Source organism: Schistocerca gregaria, chromosome 3 (genome assembly GCF_023897955.1).
Source record: "Schistocerca gregaria isolate iqSchGreg1 chromosome 3, iqSchGreg1.2, whole genome shotgun sequence".
Classification (NCBI taxonomy): Eukaryota; Metazoa; Arthropoda; class Insecta; order Orthoptera; family Acrididae; genus Schistocerca; species Schistocerca gregaria.
In genome coordinates this window covers 22,975,783-22,991,108 of record NC_064922.1, presented here as the reverse complement: position 1 = coordinate 22,991,108, position 15,326 = coordinate 22,975,783, and positions in this window count along the sequence as shown.

Below are 15,326 nucleotides of genomic sequence, written 5' to 3'. Positions count from 1 at the left end.
TTCCCTGGAAGACTAGTAGTAGTTTCCGATGCACATCTGGAGGCATTCTGTAATCTGTGGACGTTCAAAGTGTTGATGAAACACAGAAATTGCATCGGGATGAATACAACAGTCAACATGCACACTTTCCTCCATGGGAGTAATGTCTGAAAGAGTCTACGCTTTGATCGTTCCCAGGAAGCCTATTAGTAGTTTCCGATGCACATCTGGTGGCATTCTGTAATCTGTGGACTATCAGAGTGTTGATGAAACACAGAAATTGCATCGGGCTTAAATACACCATTCACCATGCATACTTTCCTCCACGGGAGTAATGTCTCAAACAGTCTATGCTTTGATTGTTCCCTGGAAGACCAGTAGTAGTGTCCCATGCACATCTGGTAGCATTCTGTAATCTGTGGACTATCAGAGTGTTGATGAAACACAGACATTGCATCGGGATTGAATACAACAGCCACCATCCGCACTTTCTGCCATGGGAGTAATGTCGCAAACAGTCTACGATCCGATCGTTCCCTGGAAGACTAGTAGTAGTTTCCGATGCACATCTGGAGGCATTCTGTAATCTGTGGACGTTCAAAGTTTTGATGAAACACAGAAATTGCATCGGGATTGAATACAACATTCAACATGCACACTTTCCTCCATGGGAGTAATGTCTGAAACAGTCTACGATTTGATCGTTCCCTGGAAGACCAGTAGTAGTTTCCGATGCACATCTGGTGGCTTTCAGTAATCTGTGGACTATCAGAGTGTTGATGAAACACAGAAATTGCATCGGGATTGAATACAACAGTCACCATCCGCACTTTCCTCCATGGGAGTAATGTCTCAAACAGTCTACGCTTTGATCGTTCCCTGGAAGACCAGTAGTAGTTTCCGATGCACATCTGGTGGCATTCTGTAATCTGTGGACTATCATAGTGTTGATGAAACACAGAAAATGCATCGGGACTGAATACAACAGTCACCATGCACACTTTCCTCCATGGGAGTAATGTCTCAAACAGTCTACGCTTTCATCGTTCCCTGGAAGACCAGTAGTAGTTTCCGATACACATCTGGTGGCATTCTGTAGTCTGTGGACAATCAGAGAGTAGATGAAACACAGAAAATGCATCGTGATTAAATACAACAGTCACCATGCGCCTTTTCCTCCACGGGAGTAATGTCTGCAACAGTCTACGCTTTGACCGTTCCCAGGAAGACCAGTAGTAGTTTCCGATGAGCATCTGGAGGCATTCTGTACTCTGTGGACCTTCAAAGTGTTGATGAAACACATAAATTGCATCGGGAACGAATACAACAGTCACCATCCGCACTTTCCGCCATGGGAGTAATGTCGCAAACAGTCTACGATCCGATCGTTCCCTGGAAGACTAGTAGTAGTTTCCGATGCACATCTGGAGGCATTCTGTAATCTGTGGACTATAAGAGTGTTGATGAAACACAGACATTGCATCGGGATAGAATACAACATTCACCATGCGCACTTTCCTCCATGGGGGTAATGTCTGAAACAGTCTACGCTCTGATCGTTTCCTGGAAGACCATTAGTAGCTTCCGATGAACATCTGGTGGCATTCTGTAATCTGTGGACTATTCGAGTGTTGATGGAAGAAGAAAATTGCATCGGGAGTGAATACAACAGTCACAATGCGCACTTTCCTCCATGGGAGTGATGTCTCAAACATTCTACGTTTTTGAACTTTCCCTGAAAGACCAGTAGTAGTTTCCGATGGACATCTGGAGGCATTCTGCAACCTGTGGACCTTCAAAGTGTTGACGAAACTCAGTAATTGCATCGGGATTGAATACAACATTCACCATGCGCACTTTCCTCCATGGGAGTAATGTCTGCAACAGTCTACTATCCGATAGTTCCCTGGAAGACTAGTGGTAGTTTCCGATGCACATCTGGAGGCATTCAGTAATCTGTGGACTCTCAAAGTGTTGATGAAACACAGAAATTGCATCGGGATTGAATACAACAGTCACCATCCGCACTTTCCGCCATGGGAGTAATGTCGCAAACAGTCTACGATCCGATCGTTCCCAGGAAGACTAGTAGTAGTTTCCGATGCACATCTGGAGGCATTCTGTAATCTGTGGACGTTCAAAGTGTTGATGAAACACAGAAATTGCATCGGGATTGAATACAACATTCAACATGCACACTTTCCTCCACGGGGGTAATGTCTGAAACAGTCTACGCTTTGATCGTTCCCTGTAAGACCAGTAGTAGTTTCCGATGCACAACTGGTGGCTTTCAGTAATCTGTGGACTATCAGAGTGTTGATGAAACACAGAAATTGCATCGGGATTGAATACAACAGTCACCATCCGCACTTTCCTCCATGGGAGTAATGTCTCAAACGGTCTACGCTTTGATCGTTCCCTGGAAGACCAGTAGTAGTTTCCGATGCACATCTGGTGGCATTCTGTAATCTGTGGACTATCATAGTGTTGATGAAACACAGAAAATGCATCGGGATTGAATACAACAGTCACCATGCACACTTTCATCCATGGGAGTAATGTCTCAAACAGTCTACACTTTCATCGTTCCCTGGAAAACCAGTAGTAGTTTCCGATACACATCTGGTGGCTTTCTGTAGTCTGTGGACTATCAGAATGTTGATGAAACACAGAAAATGCATCGTGATTAAATACAACATTCACCATGCGCACATTCCTCCATGGCAGTAACGTCTGCAACAGTCAACACTTTGATCGTTCCCTGGAAGACCTATAGTAGTTCCCGATGCACCTCTGGTAGCATTCTGTAATCTGTGGACTATCAGAGTGTTGATGAAACACTGAAATTGCATCGGGATAGAATACAACATTCACCATGCGCACTTTACTCCACGGGAGTAATGTTTGAAACAGTCTACGCTCTGATCGTTTCCTGGAAGACCAGTAGTAGTTTCCGATGAACATCTGGTGTCATTCTGTAATCTGTGAGCTATCAGAGTGTTGATGAAACACAGAAATTGCATCGGCATTGAATACAACAGTCACCATCCGCACTTTCCTCCATTTGTGTCATGTCTCAAACAGTCTACGTTTTGATCATCCCCTGGAAAACCAGCGTTAGTTTACGATGCACATCTGGTGGCATTCTGTAATCTGTGGACTATTATAGTGTTGATGAAACACAGAAAATGCATCGGGATTGAATACAACAGTCACCATGCACACTTTCCTCCATGGGAGTAATGTCTGAAACAGTCTACGCTTTAATCGTTTCCTGGAAGACCAGTAGTAGTTTCCGATACACATCTGGTGGCATTCTGTAGTCTGTGGACTATCAGATTGTTGATGAAACACAGAAATTGCATCGTGATTAAATACAACAGTCACATTGCGCCTTTTCCTCCACGGGAGTAATGTCTGCAAAAGTCTACGCTTTGATCGTTCCCAGGAAGGCCAGTAGTAGATTCCGATGCACATCTGGTGGCATTCAGTAATCTGTGGACTATTCGAGTGTTGATGGAACAAAAAAATTGCATCGGGAGTGAATACAACAGTCACAATGCGCACTTTCCTCCATGGGAGTGATGTCTCAAACATTCTACGTTTTTGATCGTTCCCTGAAAGACCAGTAGTAGTTTCCGATGCACATCTGGAGGCATTCTGCAATCTGTGGACCTTCAAAGTGTTGACGAAACTCAGTAATTGCATCGGGATTGAATACAACAATCACCATGCGCACTTTCCTCCATGGGAGTAATGTCTGCAACAGTCTACGATCCGATCGTTCCCTGGAAGACTAGTAGTAGTTTCCGATGCACATCTGGAGGCATTCAGTAATCTGTGGACTCTCAAAGTGTTGATGAAACACAGAAATTGCATCGGGATTGAATACAACAGTCAGCATGCACACTTTCCTCCATGGGAGTAATGTCAGAAGCAGTCTACGCTTCGATCGTTCCCTGGAAGACCAGTAGTAGTTTCCGATGCACATCTGGAGACAATCCGTAATCTGTAGACTATCAAAGTGTTGATGAAACACAGAAATAGCATCGGGATTGAATACAACAGTCAACATCCGCACTTTCCTCCATGGGAGTAATGTCTCAAACAGTCTACGCTTTGATTGTTCCCTGGAAGACCAGTAGTAGTTTCCGATGCACATGTGGTAGCATTCTGTAAACTGTGGACTATCAGAGTGTTGATGAAACACAGACATTGCATCGGGATAGAATACAACATTCACCATGCGCACTTTCCTCCATGGGAGTAATGTCTGAAACAGTCTACGCTCTGATCGTTTCCTGGAAGACCAGTTGTAGTTTCCGATGAACATCTGGTGGCATCCTGTAATCTGTGGACTATCAGAGTGTTGATGAAACACAGAAATTGCATCGGAATTGAATACAACAGTCACCATGCACACTTTCCTATATGGGAGTAATGTCTCAAACATTCTACGCTTTCATCGTTCCCTGGAAGAGCAGTAGTAGTTTCCGATGCACATCCGGTGGCATTCTGTAATCTGTGGACTATTATAGTGTTGATGAAACACAGAAAATGAATCGGGATTGAATACAACAGTCACCATGCACACTTTCCTCCATGGGAGTAATGTCTGAAAGAGTCTACGCTTTCATCGTTTCCTGGAAGACCAGTAGTAGTTTCCGATACACATCTGGTGGCATTCTGTAGTCTGTGGACTATCAGAGTGTTGATGAAACACAGAAATTGAATCGCGATTAAATACAACAGTCACCATGCGAATTTTCATCCACAGGAGTAATGTCTGCAAAAGTCTACGCTGTTATCGTTCCCAGGAAGACCTGTAGTAGTTTCCGATGCACGTCTGGTGGCATTCTGTAATCTGTAAACTATTTGAGTGTTGATGGAACACAAAAATTGCATCGGGAGTGAATACAACAGTCACAATGCGCACTTTCCTCCATGGGAGTGATGTCTCAAACATTCTACGTCTTTGATCGATCCCTGAAAGACCAGTAGTAGTTTCCGATGCACATCTGGAGGCATTCTGCAATCTGTGGACCTTCAAAGTGTTGACGAAACTCAGTAATTGCATCGGGATTGAATACAACATTCACCATGCACACTTTCCTCCATGGGAGTAATGTCTGCAACAGTCTACGCTCCGGTCGTTCCCTGGAAGACTAGTAGTAGTTTTCGATGCACATCTGGAGGCATTCGGTAATCTGTGGTCTCTCAAAGTGTTGATGAAACACAGAAATTGCATCGGGATTGAATACAACAGTCAACATGCACACTTTCCTCCATGGGAGTAATGTCTGAAGCAGTCTACGCTTCGGTCGTTCCCTGGAAGACCAGTAGTAGTTTCCGATGCACATCTGGAGACAATCTGTAATCTGTAGACTATCAAAGTGTTGATGAAACATAGAAATTGCATCGGGATTGAATACAACAGTCAACATCCGCACTTTCCTCCATGGGAGTAATGTCTGAAACAGTCTACGCTATGATCGTTCCCAGGAAGACCAGTAGTAGTTTCCGATGCACATCTGGTGGCATTCTGTAATCTGTGGACTATCAGATTGTTGATGAAAGACAGAAATTGCATCGGGATTAAATACAACATTCAACATGCACACTTTTCTCCACGGGAGTAATGTCTGAAACAGTCTACGCTTTGATCGTTCCCTGGAAGACCAGTAGTAGTTTCCGATGCACAACTGGTGGCTTTCAGTAATCTGTGGACTATCAGAGTGTTGATGAAACACAGAAATTGCATCGGGATTGAATACAACAGTCACCATCCGCACTTTCCACCATAGGAGTAATGTCTCAAACAGTCTACGCTTTGATCGTTCCCTGGAAGACCAGTAGTAGTTTCCGATGCACAACTGGTGGCTTTCAGTAATCTGTGGACTATCAGAGTGTTGATGAAACACAGAAATTGCATCGGGATTGAATACAACAGTCACCATCCGCACTTTCCTCCATGGGAGTAATGTCTCAAACAGTCTACGCTTTGATCGTTCCCTGGAAGACCAGTAGTAGTTTCCGATGCACATCTGGTGGCATTCTGTAATCTGTGGACTATCATAGTGTTGATGAAACACAGAAAATGCATCGGGATTGAATACAACAGTCACCATGCACACTTTCATCCATGGGAGTAATGTCTCAAACAGTCTACACTTTCATCGTTCCCTGGAAAACCAGTAGTAGTTTCCGATACACATCTGGTGGCTTTCTGTAGTCTGTGGACTATCAGAATGTTGATGAAACACAGAAAATGCATCGTGATTAAATACAACATTCACCATGCGCACTTTCCTCCATGGGAGTAACGTCTGCAACAGTCAACACTTTGATCGTTCCCTGGAAGACCTATAGTAGTTCCCGATGCACCTCTGGTAGCATTCTGTAATCTGTGGACTATCAGAGTGTTGATGAAACACTGAAATTGCATCGGGATAGAATACAACATTCACCATGCGCACTTTACTCCACGGGAGTAATGTCTGAAACAGTCTACACTCTGATCGTTTCCTGGAAGACCAGTAGTAGTTTCCGATGAACATCTGGTGGCATTCTGTAATCTGTGAGCTATCAGAGTGTTGATGAAACACAGAAATTGCATCGGCATTGAATACAACAGTCACCATCCGCACTTTCCTCCATTTGAGTCATGTCTCAAACAGTCTACGTTTTGATCATCCCCTGGAAAACCAGCGTTAGTTTACGATGCACATCTGGTGGCATTCTGTAATCTGTGGACTATTATAGTGTTGATGAAACACAGAAAATGCATCGGGATTGAATACAACAGTCACCATGCACACTTTCCTCCATGGGAGTAATGTCTGAAACAGTCTACGCTTTAATCGTTTCCTGGAAGACCAGTAGTAGTTTCCGATACACATATGGTGGCATTCTGTAGTCTGTGGACTATCAGATTGTTGATGAAACACAGAAATTGCATCGTGATTAAATACAACAGTCACCTTGCGCCTTTTCCTCCACGGGAGTAATGTCTGCAAAAGTCTACGCTTTGATCGTTCCCAGGAAGGCCAGTAGTAGATTCCGATGCACATCTGGTGGCATTCTGTAATCTGTGGACTATTCGAGTGCTGATGGAACAAAAAAATTGCATCGGGAGTGAATACAACAGTCAAAATGCGCACTTTCCTCCATGGGAGTGATGTCTCAAAACATTCTACGTTTTTGATCGTTCCCTGAAAGACCAGTAGTAGTTTCCGATGCACATCTGGAGGCATTCTGCAATCTGTGGACCTTCAAAGTGTTGACGAAACTCAGTAATTGCATCGGGATTGAATACAACAATCACCATGCGCACTTTCCTCCATGGGAGTAATGTCTGCAACAGTCTACGATCCGATCGTTCCCTGGAAGACTAGTAGTAGTTTCCGATGCACATCTGGAGGCATTCAGTAATCTGTGGACTCTCAAAGTGTTGATGAAACACAGAAATTGCATCGGGATTGAATACAACAGTCAGCATGCACACTTTCCTCCATGGGAGTCATGTCTGAAGCAGTCTACGCTTCGATCGTTCCCTGGAAGACCAGTAGTAGTTTCCGATGCACATCTGGAGACAATCCGTAATCTGTAGACTATCAAAGTGTTGATGAAACACAGAAATTGCATCGGGATTGAATACAACAGTCAACATCCGCACTTTCCTCCATGGGAGTAATGTCTCAAACAGTCTACGCTTTGATTGTTCCCTGGAAGACCAGTAGTAGTTTCCGATGCACATGTGGTAGCATTCTGTAAACTGTGGACTATCAGCGTGTTGATGAAACACAGACATCGCATCGGGATAGAATACAACATTCACCATGCGCACTTTCCTCCATGGGAGTAATGTCTGAAACAGTCTACGCTCTGATCGTTTCCTGGAAGACCAGTTGTAGTTTCCGATGAACATCTGGTGGCATCCTGTAATCTGTGGACTATCAGAGTGTTGATGAAACACAGAAATTGCATCGGAATTGAATACAACAGTCACCATGCACACTTTCCTATATGGGAGTAATGTCTCAAACATTCTACGCTTTCATCGTTCCCTGGAAGAGCAGTAGTAGTTTCCGATGCACATCCGGTGGCATTCTGTAATCTGTGGACTATTATAGTGTTGATGAAACACAGAAAATGAATCGGGATTGAATACAACAGTCACCATGCACACTTTCCTCCATGGGAGTAATGTCTGAAAGAGTCTACGCTTTCATCGTTTCCTGGAAGACCAGTAGTAGTTTCCGATACACATCTGGTGGCATTCTGTAGTCTGTGGACTATCAGAGTGTTGATGAAACACAGAAATTGAATCGCGATTAAATACAACAGTCACCATGCGCCTTTTCATCCACGGGATTAATGTCTGCAAAAGTCTACGCTTTGATCGTTCCCAGGAAGACCTGTAGTAGTTTCCGATGCACGTCTGGTGGCATTCTGTAATCTGTGGACTATTCGAGTGTTGATGGAACACAAAAATTGCATCGGGAGTGAATACAACAGTCACAATGCGCACATTCCTCCATGGGAGTGATGTCTCAAACATTCTACGTTTTTGATCGATCCCTGAAAGACCAGTAGTAGTTTCCGATGCACATCTGGAGGCATTCTGCAATCTGTGGACCTTCAAAGTGTTGACGAATCTCAGTAATTGCATCGGGATTGAATACAACATTCACCATGCGCACTTTCCTCCATGGGAGTAATGTCTGCAACAGTCTACGCTCCGGTCGTTCCCTGGAAGACTAGTAGTAGTTTCCGATGCACATCTGGAGGCATTCGGTAATCTGTAGTCTCTCAAAGTGTTGATGAAACACAGAAATTGCATCGGGATTGAATACAACAGTCGACATGCACACTTTCCTCCATGGGAGTAATGTCTGAAGCAGTCTACGCTTCGGTCGTTCCCTGGAAGACCAGTAGTAGTTTCCGATGCACATCTGGAGACAATCTGTAATCTGTAGACTATCAAAGTGTTGATGAAACACAGAAATTGCATCGGGATTGAATACAACAGTCAACATCCGCACTTTCCTCCATGATAGTAATGTCTGAAACAGTCTACGCTATGATCGTTCCCAGGAAGACCAGTAGTAGTTTCCGATGCACATCTGGTGGCATTCTGTAATCTGTGGACTATCAGATTGTTGATGAAACACAGAAATTGCATCGGGATTGAATACACCATTCACCATGTATACTTTCCTCGACGGGAGTAATGTCTGTAACTGTCTACGCTTTGATCGTTCCCTGGAAGTCCAGTACTAGTTGCCGATGCACATCTGGTGGCATTCTGTAAACTGTGGTCTATCAGAGTGTTGATGAAACACAGAAATTGCATCGGGATTAAATACACCATTCACCATGCATACTTTCCTCCACGGGAGTAACGTCTGCAACAGTCAACACTTTGATCGTTCCCTGGAAGACCTATAGTAGTTCCCGATGCACCTCTGGTAGCATTCTGTAATCTGTGGACTATCATAGTGTTGATGAAACACTGAAATTGCATCGGGATAGAATACAACATTCACCATGCGCACTTTACTCCACGGGAGTAATGTCTGAAACAGTCTACACTCTGATCGTTTCCTGGAAGACCAGTAGTAGTTTCCGATGAACATCTGGTGGCATTCTGTAATCTGTGAGCTATCAGAGTGTTGATGAAACACAGAAATTGCATCGGCATTGAATACAACAGTCACCATCCGCACTTTCCTCCATTTGAGTCATGTCTCAAACAGTCTACGTTTTGATCATCCCCTGGAAAACCAGCGTTAGTTTACGATGCACATCTGGTGGCATTCTGTAATCTGTGGACTATTATAGTGTTGATGAAACACAGAAAATGCATCGGGATTGAATACAACAGTCACCATGCACACTTTCCTCCATGGGAGTAATGTCTGAAACAGTCTACGCTTTAATCGTTTCCTGGAAGACCAGTAGTAGTTTCCGATACACATATGGTGGCATTCTGTAGTCTGTGGACTATCAGATTGTTGATGAAACACAGAAATTGCATCGTGATTAAATACAACAGTCACCTTGCGCCTTTTCCTCCACGGGAGTAATGTCTGCAAAAGTCTACGCTTTGATCGTTCCCAGGAAGGCCAGTAGTAGATTCCGATGCACATCTGGTGGCATTCTGTAATCTGTGGACTATTCGAGTGCTGATGGAACAAAAAAATTGCATCGGGAGTGAATACAACAGTCACAATGCGCACTTTCCTCCATGGGAGTGATGTCTCAAACATTCTACGTTTTTGATCGTTCCCTGAAAGACCAGTAGTAGTTTCCGATGCACATCTGGAGGCATTCTGCAATCTGTGGACCTTCAAAGTGTTGACGAAACTCAGTAATTGCATCGGGATTGAATACAACAATCACCATGCGCACTTTCCTCCATGGGAGTAATGTCTGCAACAGTCTACGATCCGATCGTTCCCTGGAAGACTAGTAGTAGTTTCCGATGCACATCTGGAGGCATTCAGTAATCTGTGGACTCTCAAAGTGTTGATGAAACACAGAAATTGCATCGGGATTGAATACAACAGTCAGCATGCACACTTTCCTCCATGGGAGTCATGTCTGAAGCAGTCTACGCTTCGATCGTTCCCTGGAAGACCAGTAGTAGTTTCCGATGCACATCTGGAGACAATCCGTAATCTGTAGACTATCAAAGTGTTGATGAAACACAGAAATTGCATCGGGATTGAATACAACAGTCAACATCCGCACTTTCCTCCATGGGAGTAATGTCTCAAACAGTCTACGCTTTGATTGTTCCCTGGAAGACCAGTAGTAGTTTCCGATGCACATGTGGTAGCATTCTGTAAACTGTGGACTATCAGCGTGTTGATGAAACACAGACATTGCATCGGGATAGAATACAACATTCACCATGCGCACTTTCCTCCATGGGAGTAATGTCTGAAACAGTCTACGCTCTGATCGTTTCCTGGAAGACCAGTTGTAGTTTCCGATGAACATCTGGTGGCATCCTGTAATCTGTGGACTATCAGAGTGTTGATGAAACACAGAAATTGCATCGGAATTGAATACAACAGTCACCATGCACACTTTCCTATATGGGAGTAATGTCTCAAACATTCTACGCTTTCATCGTTCCCTGGAAGAGCAGTAGTAGTTTCCGATGCACATCCGGTGGCATTCTGTAATCTGTGGACTATTATAGTGTTGATGAAACACAGAAAATGAATCGGGATTGAATACAACAGTCACCATGCACACTTTCCTCCATGGGAGTAATGTCTGAAAGAGTCTACGCTTTCATCGTTTCCTGGAAGACCAGTAGTAGTTTCCGATACACATCTGGTGGCATTCTGTAGTCTGTGGACTATCAGAGTGTTGATGAAACACAGAAATTGAATCGCGATTAAATACAACAGTCACCATGCGCCTTTTCATCCACGGGATTAATGTCTGCAAAAGTCTACGCTTTGATCGTTCCCAGGAAGACCTGTAGTAGTTTCCGATGCACGTCTGGTGGCATTCTGTAATCTGTGGACTATTCGAGTGTTGATGGAACACAAAAATTGCATCGGGAGTGAATACAACAGTCACAATGCGCACATTCCTCCATGGGAGTGATGTCTCAAACATTCTACGTTTTTGATCGATCCCTGAAAGACCAGTAGTAGTTTCCGATGCACATCTGGAGGCATTCTGCAATCTGTGGACCTTCAAAGTGTTGACGAATCTCAGTAATTGCATCGGGATTGAATACAACATTCACCATGCGCACTTTCCTCCATGGGAGTAATGTCTGCAACAGTCTACGCTCCGGTCGTTCCCTGGAAGACTAGTAGTAGTTTCCGATGCACATCTGGAGGCATTCGGTAATCTGTAGTCTCTCAAAGTGTTGATGAAACACAGAAATTGCATCGGGATTGAATACAACAGTCGACATGCACACTTTCCTCCATGGGAGTAATGTCTGAAGCAGTCTACGCTTCGGTCGTTCCCTGGAAGACCAGTAGTAGTTTCCGATGCACATCTGGAGACAATCTGTAATCTGTAGACTATCAAAGTGTTGATGAAACACAGAAATTGCATCGGGATTGAATACAACAGTCAACATCCGCACTTTCCTCCATGATAGTAATGTCTGAAACAGTCTACGCTATGATCGTTCCCAGGAAGACCAGTAGTAGTTTCCGATGCACATCTGGTGGCATTCTGTAATCTGTGGACTATCAGATTGTTGATGAAACACAGAAATTGCATCGGGATTGAATACACCATTCACCATGTATACTTTCCTCGACGGGAGTAATGTCTGTAACTGTCTACGCTTTGATCGTTCCCTGGAAGTCCAGTACTAGTTGCCGATGCACATCTGGTGGCATTCTGTAAACTGTGGTCTATCAGAGTGTTGATGAAACACAGAAATTGCATCGGGATTAAATACACCATTCACCATGCATACTTTCCTCCACGGGAGTAACGTCTGTAACAGTCTAAACTTTTATCGTTCCCTGGAAGACCAGTAGTGGTTTCCGATGAACATCTGGTGGCATTCTGTAATCTGTGAACTATCAGAGTGTTGATGAAACACAGAAATTGCATCGGCATTGAATACAACAGTCACCATCCGCACTTTCCTCCATGGGAGTCATGTCTCAAACAGTCTACGCTTTGATCATTCCCTGGAAGACCAGTGGTAGTTTCCGATGCACATCTGGTGGCATTCTGTAATCTGTGGACTATCATAGTGTTGATAAAACACAAAAAATTCATCGGGATTGAATACAACAGTCACCATGCACACTTTCCTCCATGGGAGTAATGTCTCAAACAGTCTACACTTTCATCGTTCCCTGGAAAACCAGTAGTAGTTTCCGATACACATCTGGTGGCTTTCTGTAGTCTGTGGACTATCAGAATGTTGATGAAACACAGAAAATGCATCGTGATTAAATACAACATTCACCATGCGCACTTTCCTCCATGGGAGTAACGTCAACAACAGTCAACGCTTTGATCGTTCCCTGGAAGACCAGTAGTAGTTCCGGATGCTCATCTGGTAGCATTCTGTAATCTGTGGACTATCAGAGTGTTGATGAAACACAGAAATTGCATCGGGATTGAATACAACAGTCAGCATGCACACTTTCCTCCATGGGAGTCATGTCTGAAGCAGTCTACGCTTCGATCGTTCCCTGGAAGACCAGTAGTAGTTTCCGATGCACATCTGGAGAGAATCCGTAATCTGTAGACTATCAAAGTGTTGATGAAACACAGAAATTGCATCGAAAGTGAATACAACAGTCACAATGCGCACTTTCCGCCATGGGAGTGATGTCTCAAACATTCTACGTTTTTGATCGTTCCCTGAAAGACCAGTAGTAGTTTCCGATGCACATCTGGAGGCATTCTGCAATCTGTGGACCTTCAAAGTGTTGACGAAACTCAGTAATTGCATCGGGATTGAATACAACAATCACCATGCGCACTTTTCTCCATGGGAGTAATGTCTGCAACAGTCTACGATCTGATCGTTCCCTGGAAGACTAGTAGTAGTTTCCGATGCACATCTGGAGGCATTCAGTAATCTGTGGACTCTCAAAGTGTTGATGAAACACAGAAATTGCATCGGGATTGAATACAACAGTCAGCATGCACACTTTCCTCCATGGGAGTCATGTCTGAAGCAGTCTACGCTTCGATCGTTCCCTGGAAAGACCAGTAGTAGTTTCCGATGCACATCTGGAGAGAATCCGTAATCTGTAGACTATCAAAGTGTTGATGAAACACAGAAATTGCATCGGGATTGAATACAACAGTCAACATCCGCACTTTCCTCCATGGGAGTAATGTCTCAAACAGTCTACGCTTTGATTGTTCCCTGGAAGACCAGTAGTAGTTTCCGATGCACATGTGGTAGTATTCTGTAATCTGTGGACTATCAGAGTGTTGATGAAACACAGACATTGCATCGGGATAGTATACAACATTCACAATGCGCACTTTCCTCCATGGGAGTAATGTCTGAAACAGTCTACGCTCTGATCGTTTCCTGGAAGACCAGTTGTAGTTTCCGATGAACATCTGGTGGCATCCTGTAATCTGTGGACTATCAGAGTGTTGATGAAACACAGAAATTGCATCGGAATTGAATACAACAGTCACCATGCACACTTTCCTATATGGGAGTAATGTCTCAAACATTCTACGCTTTCATCGTTCCCTGGAAGAGCAGTAGTAGTTTCCGATGCACATCCAGTGGCATTCTGTAATCTGTGGACTATTATAGTGTTGATGAAACACAGAAATTGCATCGGGATTGAATACAACAGTCAACATGCACACTTTCCTCCATGGGAGTAATGTCTAAAGCAGTCTACTATTCGGTCGTTCCCTGGAAGACCAGTAGTAGTTTCCGATGCACATCTGGAGACAATCTGTAATCTGTAGACTATCAAAGTGTTGATGAAACACAGAAATTGCATCGGGATTGAATACAACAGTCAACATAAGCGCTTTCCTCCATGGGAGTAATGTCTGAAACAGTCTACGCTATGATCGTTCCCAGGAAGACCAGTAGTAGTTTCCGTTGCACATCTGGTGGCATTCTGTAATCTGTGGACTATCAGATTGTTGATGAAACACAGAAATTGCATCGGGATTGAATACACCATTCACCATGTATACTTTTCTCCACGGGAGTAATGTCTGTAACTGTCTACGCTTTGATCGTTCTCTGGAAGTCCAGTACTAGTTGCCGATGCACATCTGGTGGCATTCTGTAAACTGTGGTTTATCAGGGTGTTGATGAAACACAGAAATTGCATCGGGATTAAATACACCATTCACCATGCATACTTTCCTCCACGGGAGTAACGTCTGTAACAGTCTACATTTTTATCGTTCCCTGGAAGACCAGTAGTAGTTTCCGATGAACATCTGGTGGCATTCTGTAATCTGTGAACTATCAGAGTGTTGATGAAACACAGAAATTGCATCGGCATTGAATACAACAGTCACCATCCGCACTTTCCTCCATGGGAGTCATGTCTCAAACAGTCTACGCTTTGATCATTCCCTGGAAGACCAGTGGTAGTTTCCGATGCACATCTGGTGGCATTCTGTAATCTGTGGACTATCATAGTGTTGATGAAACACAGAAAATGCATCGGGATTGAATACAACAGTCACCATGCACACTTTCCTCCATGGGAGTAATGTCTCAAACAGTCTACACTTTCATCGTTCCCTGGAAAACCAGTAGTAGTTTCCGATACACATCTGGTGGCTTTCTGTAGTCTGTGGACTATCAGAATGTTGATGAAACACAGAAAATGCATCGT